The sequence below is a fragment of the Populus nigra genome, chromosome 14, assembly GCF_951802175.1.
Source record: "Populus nigra chromosome 14, ddPopNigr1.1, whole genome shotgun sequence".
NCBI lineage: Eukaryota > Viridiplantae > Streptophyta > Magnoliopsida > Malpighiales > Salicaceae > Populus > Populus nigra.
Genome location: NC_084865.1, coordinates 14,688,342 through 14,700,423, shown reverse-complemented (window position 1 = coordinate 14,700,423; position 12,082 = coordinate 14,688,342).

Genomic DNA, 12,082 nt, shown 5'->3' with positions numbered 1-12,082 from the left:
CTTCTTCCAGAAAAGGAATTTAAAAAGAAAAAGGTGGGATTAATTAAAGGAAGACCACTGGAATTAATACAAAAAGAAAAAAGAAAAAGAAAAGGTTTGAGGATATCACCAAAGATTTGTATATTTATACAGTGACTTGGCCGATTGGGTCTGCGACGTTTGGCATAAAGAGCAGGGAAAAGTCAGGTTGTTGGCTTGCCATGGGTACTGAAAAGTAAACGGAAGAAAGTAAAACGATTTAAAAGAAAAAGAAACGAATCAAATTTCATTTTTTTTCGCTAATGATGTTTTATTGATTTTTGAACAAATTATAAGATTATACCTATTTTATCGATAATCCAAAAAGGGCAAATTCTAAGATTATACCTATTCTAAGAAAAAGGGCAAACTGGTTCTTTGCCATGCCTCCTATTTGTGTAAATTTTATCGATAATTCAAAAATCAACAACATAGAATTTGTTTGTAAAGTAAAATTCCACTTTAGAAACCTATTTTTAGGCCTTTTTATGATTCAGATTCATAGACTAGACCCAAATTACTGTTTAGAAATTATAGTTTTATATCTACTTTTTCCTTATTCATGTTTAGGTTTTGGTTATCTCTGGATTTATTGATAATCAATTTCTTTTCTATTTCACCTTTAGTTTTTAAGAGCATATTATTTAAGCTATGCTTTGGCTTTTATTATTGAATAAAAAATTATAAACTTTGAGAATTTTTCTATAGTTTTATCGATGTTCTTGTTTTTAGGGTTTTTCAAAATTAACAAACCCTATACGTTGTTATAATATGCATTATTTGTAGATCAATTATAGAATCTAGACTTGATTAGCAGTGTACTCCCACGAGATTTTATACTGATAATACAAGTTATAGATAGCTAACAATCTAAATTTTCATAAATCTACCAAACACAATAAGAAAGATTTTGATTTTGTTTATAGGAAGATTAATCTTCTAACTATATATCATAATCTAACTAGAAAGATAACTATCTAATTAAACAACGATTCTAATAAATTAGTCTAACATAAATATTTTTTTATCAAGGATTTCTACCTACACTGGGATTATAACTAATATCTAACAATCCCTTCTTTAAATTGGTATTCTTAAACACTCAATTTAACAATGAAAGATTTTCATTTAACCTTGTCTTGAACATCCATTTTACACCAATAGTCTTTTGTCCTTTTAAAAGCTTCGTCAATTCTTGAGTATTGTTTTTCTTAATGACATCAATTTCATCATCCATAACCCTTAGTCATTTTATTTCTTTAACATCTTTAGAAGTCGCATGATTATAATATAAGAATATAGCAAAATAAGTAAATAAATCATCAAATTGATTGATTCTAGTTACCTCATAATCATTCATCTATATAGGTATTTTTCTAACATATGGTCGTTGATTATTATTTACTGATGTTATCAATGGGATTTAATCACGTACTAATTGTGTTGAATTTCTCATAGACCTCTTCTTTTTCTCATTATTAAGTCTTTTTATAATCTAAAGCAACTTGTTCTAATTTTTTTCTTTTTTTTTTCTCTAACAAAAGCAATATATTGAAGCTCACTTATTCTATTTTATAGCTTAAAAGATTTCTCTTTATCCCTTAAATAGCCTTCAATCTCTTCACAGCTTTTATCAATATTGTTATTCAATTCTTTTCTTCTTTTTCTTTTTTGCATCTTAATGCCCATCAATAAGTCTCCATGTTTCTTTTGAATCCTGTTAAACCATTCAAAGTGTTCTTGCACCATTTTATCCATGAAATATTCACACTCACGACTGAATGACTCAACATCTTGCTTATATTGATCTTGTATTACTTTCTTCTCTAGTTTAAGGTCATCACTCTCATCTTTGAGTAACCTAAAAACATCTTCTCTCTTTCCAGCTACAAATTCAACTTCCTATATTAGCTCTTTCAAATTCAAATTTGCCCTTCTTATTTTTCTTGTTCATATGACAAGCCATCAATAAAAACACTTCTTCTTTCTTATATGTAGAATTAGATTTTTCACCACCACTCTTATTCAGATTAGTTTGACATTTAGATTTATATCCAAACTTATGACACTTGAAGCATTCAACCATAGATTTGTCCACTGGCTTTGGCTTGTAAAAAGTTGAATGATTGTTGTCATATCTTTAATTTTTTGATATGGTGAAAATCTACCATTATTGTTGTTTGTATTCCTTCCTCTTATTTGTCCACCTCTTTGTAAGCTAGAAAAATGATTATTAGATGAAACTTGTAAAACTTGCTCTTATTGTATTATCGACTCAACTTTTGCTCATGAATTAGCAAGGAACTTTGCAATTCATCAATATCCTTAGCTTCCTTTATTGAACATATAAGAAAATTAAATTTTGGTGTCAACAATCGAAAAATTTCTCAATGATGGTAATATCCTTTATTCTATCACTATAGATTCGCATCTTGTTATTGATTGTTATCATTCATGAAAAATAGTTTGTGGCTAACTCTCCTATATTCACCCTAAGCAAATTGAATTCTATTCAAAATGCTTGAAGCTACTGCCTCTTTGATCTAGTCGGTCTTTGGTACTTCTTTCCCATCGAATCCCAAATATCATTGGAGGTTTTCTTATAAAAAATGATTTTTAAGATTGTACAATCAATTGATTGAAAAAGATAATTATTTACCTTTAAATCTTTTAATCATTGTGCTTTTATCTTCGTTCTTTGCATTTATATTATTGTTAATATGTATGGTGGTTGAATTATTCATTAAGAAATGATTTGTCAATACTTCTTTGACCTTAGAAAGCTCTCCATCAACATGCTCAAATGATTATAATGTTCATCAAAGCGAGGAATGGTGGGTTGAATAAAATTATCAGAGGCCATGGATTTTTTTTTTAACTTGTTGCAATTTTCTTTTGATTTGTTGTAATCTTGGAAACTAAAGCTATTACTTCTTTATCTTTGAGGGAGAAAAAGGCCGTTGTGTTTTCTCTCATAATAAACCTTAGTTGTGATACCAATTGTAGAAAATATCTATTATCAATTGTTGAAAATAGAACATACAAGTATTTGGATGAACCTCCAAAGATTTATTGATTAATTCACAAATGTTTTTTTATCAACACACACTTATTAATTCTGAATACATTGACTCTTATATTTATAGGGAGATTAATCTTCTAACTATCATAATCTAACTAGAAATCTAGCTATCTAATTAAATAAAGATTCTAATAAACTAGTCAAACACAAATTATTTTTTATCAAGGATTTTACCTATACTAGGATTACAACTCATATCTAACATAAATAGGATTGTCTGGTTTATTTTTTAATAAAATTATTGACATTTAGAGTTTATTAAAATCATAGTTGTTGTTACCTAATTTTTTATGCCATTTTTGAAGTATTTTCAAGAAAACAAATGGCAAAAACAATAAAAATCCAAAAAATATGTTTTTGTGTCACTTACAACGTCTTTTTCTAGGCATTTAGTTGTTAACACACTTTTTAAAGTCGATGTTAAAGTTGTTATTTAAAAAAAAATTACATAGGGACCAAATGTGAAAAGAAAGAGGTTGAGGGATCGATTTATTTTTGGGTTACCTGGTTACCAAGTCCACACACACACACACAAAATGGGGAAAGCCATAAAAAAAAAACCCTAAAAAAAATATCCACAATAAAAAAAAAACTGAGCCTATTTTTTTTTGGCAACTATGTTGCTACCTCCCCTCTCTCAACCATCCCCTCCTCTTCACAAATCTAGCCATACACATTTACTTCCCTCTTTGTTGCTAAAATTGAACCACCCACATACCCTCACAGACCTTCCCCAATCGATTACTCCCTCTATCAGCCATTGTTGAGCAACCCCTACATACAAAAAAAAAACCTTGAACTCTAGACCCATTCCCTACCCCTCTTCCCCCAAAAAAAAAAATGCATTCTCATGTTTCCCTTCCCTAGATCATCCTCATTGTTGACCATAACAACCATAGTTCGTTCTAGCCAACCACCCAGCCACCGTGTCCCTCACTAACGATTTCCTCTCACCCCAGTAACTCAATCGTGACTCAACCATGACAAACTAGCGACCTCCTCCCAGTAGCGATGTCTCCTCCCCCAGCAATGGTGTCCTTCACACCGTGACCATGCTAAAAATCTGGTGATTGGAATCAACACCACCAGATCTTTCCCTTCACTCTCCTTACTCCCTCAACCGACAACAACTCACCATGACGTCAACCACCTCTTCCTCCATTGGTCATTGTGGTAGCAACCATTAAAGAGCCCAAAAGAAAAATGTATTGAGAGGTGAATCTGTAAAGAAAAAAGGGAATAAATCGATTGTGTATATTATTTTGTTTGCAGGCAAACATAAAACTACACAGCCGACAGGGAAGGGAAGAGGTGAAGGAGTAGCTTCAGATCCAATAGTTTTTTGCCTTCAATCAATAACGGCGCATAGTACACGCGCCACCACTGTTTCAGCGGCCCTTTTGAATTGATTCCACCAACTCTTGGATACTCTAAACGCCTTCAGAAGGTCGATTCATGACCTCAAATTATTTTTTTAACAAATTGCTATAATCTTGTGGAATTTGAGACAAGGTTTATTGTTTTGTATAATATTTTGACTGTTTGGATATTATTGATTTGAACTGATGTGTGTTTTTTATTTGATATTTTGTGTTGGATGGTGTGTTTATTTTTTTGGAGTAATTCGATTGAGATTTTTTTTTCATGGTTTATGTTTGGGTTTGGTGTTTGCTTGCTTTTGAGTCGATTTCAAATAGTAAATAATTTGTTTTGAAATTGATATTTTGTTTGATTTAAAACATATTATTGTGTTTCACGAAACGTGGCTTTAGTCAAATTTTCAAAGGTTCGATAACAATTTTGCAATCAATTTATATTTCCCCACTTTTGTTTCACCCTTTCATATTTAATATATGGAATTGTGACCTACACGCGAGATATTTTTTCGATATTAAACGTATCGGTTCCTTAAAAAAAAACAAAAAATCTTTCCTTCAAAAATACAATTTCAATTTTAATTTGCATACGGTCAAATCTCTCAAAAATATAAAAAATCATATCGTAGTTCCATATAAAAACTTTAAAAAAATACATATTTGCATGTATTTTTGAATTTAATAACTAATTTATTAAAGTCATGAGAATTTGGCCTCTATTTCAAAAATACAAGAAAATTATTTTGTTTTCTGTTAGTATCTAGGATTATAAACTTAAAATTATTTTGTTTTTTGTTAGTATCTAGGATTATAAACTTATATGTAAGACATATTCTTGATATCAAATAAAAAAATAGTTTTTTTTATTTTTATATTAACATTAAAACGGTTAGGTTTTTAACATTATAAGATAAAGATCTCCTTACTGAGAAGAAGTTTTCTTAAATTTTAGACAGAGCAACGCTTAGAAAATATAACAATACCTTAGTTTATATCAGACAAATAAACAATGTAACCTACCTCATATAAAATATATAAGAGGTACCAATACCTTATCTTTACACATTTAGTCCTCTTTTCTAGACTTTGAAATCAGTTGCGGTTTTTAGTAACTAAGATATTAAGTAACGATTCTCATTCTCTCTTTCTACTAATAGAAGACAAGAATTCCTTATCTTTTCTTCTTATACCATTCCTGATCCAGGAGGATGATTTTCACGATAGTACCATACACATGTGACAATAATTATCTTTACAGTTTAACCCTAATTTTAGGTCTGTGGAATTATTTTTTTTCTCTATACACTACGTCATTGATGATCTTCAAGTTTCCTCAACTCTGTTTACAAATATTTAAATCCAACTGACATTCATATTCTAGATTCATCTGGAAGGCCAGGCCACCTTCATCTTTTTTTTCCTGATAGACTTGAATAAAAGTCACCATTGGCACATATACAGATGGTCTGAATACTACCATCATGCTTGAGAATACGTAGTTGACACTTCTACAGGAAGCATCAATTAGTGGCAAATTAATAAATAACTGTTTTGATTGTGGACTTCTAACACGCTATGATGAATGGCTTATTGACCTCATAAATTCCACCACCATTCACGTATTGAATGTGTTGCCCACTGATATATATATATATATATATATATATATATATATATATATATATATATATATATATATATATATATATATATATATATATATATATATATCAGGTCTCTACTCGGTATCCATTCCATGCATGCAACTCTGAAATCAGAGTGCACATCAGAGCTACTTAGTGCTCACGATCCAGATATGCAAATGGTTAAAAAGATCACAAAACCTCATTGCTTTAGCCAAGAGGAATGGTGGTGGTAGCGGAAATCCACATTGTGAATTAAAATAAAAGATCACAAGGGTGGTTCGTTCATTAGTTAGGAGACCTCTGTTTAATTCTCATCTTCATTTCTTGTTTTTAACTAGAAATCGCAAGATTTTCTAAGCTACATGTAAGAGAAGGAAAAAAGAAAATAAAATTCATAACTCATAAAAAAATAAAAAATAAATAAATAATGGTAGAATATCTTCACCTAAAACTTATTTCTTTTCTCTGTATCAATTTCTTTCTTAAAAGTGAATTCTAATTAATAATTATTAATTACTCCCAAGTAAAATAAAATTTCTTTAAACAATGATTCATATTCCGCACTCGCTGGCAACAAAATTAAAATCAATAAAAAATTGCAAAGAATATCTTCTACTAGATTTTGAGTAGGTGTGGATTCTACTAATGATTTTTTCTTCCTTTGATTAATAAATGACTTCTTAGTCCTTTTTTTTTTTGCCATCATTTATGTGATATTATTGACTCTCCACAAGACATTTTGCCAACACACACATTCAAAATCTTATATAATTGTAACATAATTAAGATCAATAAATAATTAGCAATTCAACAGTTAATTTTCAGTCATTAACATGAATCAAAACTAATTTGGTCACGATGTCACAATCAGAAGCCGTATCCCATTAATTCTAACAAGGACTAAAATGCTTGGCAAGTACAGGTTGGTGATATAAAGAATTCAATGAACCAAGAAAAATAACTATATATATATATATACACACACACAGACGAAGATTATTCAAAGATTCATAACACTATATTCTGGCTGTTTGCATTTTTCACATTATAACATGTATACGTCAATATGAGAACATGCATGAATATCTCGCTAACTTTGTTTGCAGAGGTTGACTAAAGGACACTGGAAATTACACATTTATATATATTTGAAGAAAAAACAAAGAAGAAGAAAGAAAGAAAGGGGGCGTTTTCCTAGCTTTGAATAATATTGTGGCAAGGAATCGCGTGTTCTAATGAGAAAGATCAACTGGTTTAACCGAAAGCTAAAGCCAATGTTGAAGGAGTCAAAAGCATTTCTAAATGAAATCCTTTCGGTAGGTAAAGCAAGGCAAATTGCATATATATTCCTTCATCAAAATCCCAAACGTATCGACGACTCCATGTTAAATAGGAATTGGGATTTGTGTATTTCGATCCTTTAATGGATTGGATTCCATTAAAGGTCAAACTGTAGACAATTAATAGAATCATCATAACCTCTTTCTTTTATTTTATATATTCTTTGTCGGTAAAACTATATATTATGAGTCTTTTTTTTGTATTTCTTTTATATATATGATTTGAAGAATGTATTCCCATATTAATTTGGTGCATTCGACAAAATTATTGATTCTAAAATTCAAATTTAGAAAATTAAAGAAGGAAATAAGCTTCATTGACAAATTCAGCCTTATTATATTTATACCACTCGGTTGGTGGTTTCATACTGGATTAGGTTCCTTCGCACCCGAACTCCCAAAGTCAAATCTTATTTCCCCTTGATTTTTCTATTGGCTATCACTGGACTTCATTTCCATGACAGCTAACAGGCTGTTTGAATAACAAGAATTCATTTTGAAAAAATTTACTAGTTTTAGGAGCTCTTAATTTGGTCCTTATAAGCTTAGTTATAATTTCACCTAGAGATCAATATTCTCCTTTAATATATATCCATTGCAAATACTGATTAGAATATATATAAGAAAAGGTTTGGTAAGACTTGATCAAAAATATATTTTTAAAATTGTTGGAAAAGAATTTAGTCTTAGTTGATGTGTAACTAACCCGAGAACATTTTCACTGTGTAATTAAAGAGGAGGAGGAGGAGGAGGAGGAGAGCGCTCTCATCTTCAAGTTTTATTAAAATAAATTTTTAAAAAATACCTAGCATTAAATACCCTGTTATTTGTAAAGATATTATTTAAAAAATAAATAAAGATTAAAAAGAGTTTGATTTGTTTGAGGATTTTATTGTTCCATCTCTCAGGATTAATTTAATTATTTTTTTAATTTAAATTGAAATTTTTTATTTCAAATCACTGTTTTACTTCTGTACCTTCTAAATAGTAAAGGAGTTAAGCTTATTTTAAGAAAAATAGACTAATTCGATGATCAATTAGTTTAATGTATAATGAAATTCAAAATTCATAATTATTTTAATTCGGCTTATCAATTTATTTTATTTAATAAGAAATTTGGTTCCAAACATGATATAAAAGTATAAAACTGATATAATCAATCGTGATGGTAATGTTTTAATTGTTTTTATGGCAATAAAATGACAGGGATTTACCAAATACAAATACAATTTTTTTTTGTGGCCATAGAATATGTAGTTTTAATTTCTTTTTAATATAAAATATATTTTTTAGCCAAGATTGATATGTCATGATTAAATCCATTTTAAATAGGTCATCCATAATTGAATTTAGAGCATTACCTGAAAATATGATCAATTTTAACCTAGCTAACACAAATCACTAGAAGTGATATTTCTAAGGGTTAGCTTATACGTGAAAAAAAATAATTAATTACCTCAAGCCATAGTGATCATATGTGGTGAATGTTTATCATTCTGAGAATTCATGAGCAATCTATTCACACTTTATTAAAGAAGTTGTGAAAGTTGAATGGTAGGGTACACTGAAGAACTGGCTTCAATTATGAATTTAATCTGACTAATTGGTGCAAGTAAAAATGAAAATAGGGTCTTCCATATCGTGTAATTGCCTGGGCAGTGGGCTCCATGATAGAAATTATATGCAAAAATTAAAGATAAATCTTTGAACCTGTGCTGCAGACTTCCAGTTATATGAAACCAAAACAGGATTTGACTACACACCATGACAATTAATACGAGCACAAATTAGGGCTGCAAAGTCTACCATGGACAGTGTTTGTACTATATGAAAAGGTCTGAGGCTTTATGTCAATATTTCTTGCTATGGGCAAAACCTATATATGTTTTACAAGTTGCATTGTTTCTCTGCCTTCATTTCACTTGTCTTTCAAGGTTGCAATCGTCAGTGGAAATATGGACATGGAGTTGCAATCAAACAAGAGTACAAGAACTCTCTCTCAAGTGACCAAAACGTTGCCCATCAAACGATAGGATAGTCAGGAAGCTGTTCGATGCAATTAGGCAATCACCATACAATAATTTGTTTGAACTTGTTGCTGATTGAGGTTCGGACAGGATATCGATGCCTAACTTTTACAGAAAGATGGTCAAAAGGGGCCAAATACATGTGTGAACCAAGAAAAATTCGCTTCTTTGATGCCAAGTCATAACAGCGAAAAGGGCATTCCAAATATTATCGAAGAAAAGTTATTATTGATGTTCATTAAGAATTATTGCGACATGAAACTGAACTTGTCAGTAGCTTCCCACCACATTTATAAACGAAGTCTTACGTGTCTTGAATGGAAGGGTTCTTGATGTGGGAACAAATTATTAACGAATTGTGAAGCCATGCTGATGCAGGCCATGATGTCAAGGATGGATGGATATCAAGCCAAATACTGATTCTCATAGAAGCCAAAGCCATGGTGTCCTCTCAGCTGTCCTTCCAGTAGTCATGTCATGTGGCCTCAAAACTAAAAGCACTGACGAGCAGCCTTTTCTCATTCCCTTGGGAAAGGGTGGTCGGATAAATAGTAGTAATGATCATAGATAGCGTGGGCCATTCTGGTGTGGTTATCCTCACCTTGGCCCATTTGATCTTTGTTGCTCCCAATACTTAACTTTGCTTATTTTGGACTTTTTGGCTGGGATAGCCAAAAAAAAATAAAGAAAGAAATAGACATCTGTGATTGGACTTGACCCAATTATGTGGTAATAAGGGAATAATGTCAAATTATCTTATATATGTTGAAATATAATATAATGTCGAAGGATTTTGTCTCCGTTCTATCTTACTTTCCCAAGAATACGCTCTTTTTCCTTGGTTTTCATATGCAGGAGAGAAAAAAAAGATCAAATATTTTTTTGTTCTCTTACAAGAAATTAGAATATTTTTTAAAAATATATAGCAAAATAACACGGTTTAAAAAAAAACATAAAAATAATACAACTCATACATATCGTGATTGGAAAACATGAAATTCAAGTTTATTATTATTTAGAAACATGATATTTGAAAGAAATGGTGAAACGAGTTGCATAAATTACAATAAAAAAATATAAGAGAAATAAAAGAAATAAAAAAAGAGACGTTGAAGGGCACAATGAAGCTCCTATTATGACATCATTGATACCATCATAAAGATCTTGATGAGATAAATCTAACAACACAAAAAAAAATCACTAATGATGATCCAAGTATGCCATATTTGTCGTCCAAAAATAACAGGTCGCTCACTAGCATTTAGTAGCAAGTGTGTCTCACTTCATTCATCATTGGTGACTTTTTTTTATATCACCGAATTTATCTTATCAAGATCTTTTTAATTGTACTAGTGGTGTCATAAGTAGAGTTTTGATGTGACTCTAGAGTTTTTATTTTTTATCTTTTTTCTTTTTATCTCTCCTCTCTCTTCACAAAATACAATGATGAGAGAGGAATGAGAAAAAAAATAAAGAAAAAAAAACCTAGAAGCACGTCGAAACTCCAATTATAACACCATCAATACCATTTAAAACATCTCAAATAGATGAATTCAACAACACCAATGAAGATCATCAATGATGAATATAATGGTCAACACTTATCGCCAAAGACAAGTAAGGCACACGCCACTTTTGAAGGGCAATTGTGACACACTCGGATTGTTATTAGCGAACTTCTTTGGTGTTATTAAATTATTCTTATCGAGGGTTTTTAATGATACCAGTAGTATCATAATCAAAGTATTAGTGTGCCTCTGGTATTTTTTTTTTCTTTCTCTCCTCTCTTCATTGTAATATGTGCTAGCTTATTTCAAACTTTTTTGATGTCATGTTTTTTTAATAGTGATAAGCTTAAATTTTGTGTTTCTCGACATGTACAAATTATGTTATTTTACTAAATATTTTTAAAATTATGTTATTTTATAGGTTTTTTAAAAAATTAAATCATGCTAACAAGCAGAAGCTGTAGCTATAATTTTGGCGAGAAAAAGAATTCTTCACACATAAAAAGAAAAGGGCATCCATCACTTTCTATTGATTGATTAGCGTGTAAGAATTCTTGGTGAAATTTTGTTTTAACTCGAGTAGTCAAGATCACTGTCGAATATTTCTACTTATTGACACTTGAAACAATCCTTACACAATTTAGGTAAAAAATTTCTAATCAGAGTTTAAGGTACATTCAATTAAACTCCATGCTTTTGCTATTACCTTTGTAAATTTATATTCTCATCCAAGCTGGTTTAGATTGTTTTTGTACTCATGTACATATAACTGTTTGAAAGAGTTTTTTTCATCAGACAAATTTATATAATTAAAAATTAATGAGGTCAATTAATTTAGTTTAAAAATTAAAAAATATTAATTACATAACCATCACTAATATTTTCTTCGAATCTTGGTGGTGTCAATTAACTCCATTCCCATACACGTTGATCCATCACTGAGTCCATCAATATATGTGTGTGTGTGTGTGTGTGTGTGTGTGAAAGTAAAGATGCACAAAAAAAAACCTTCAAAAAGGTTAATGGGCCAACTGATGCATAAATAGGAAAGAAAGAAGACTGGAGGAAGAAAAAAACAAGGAGAT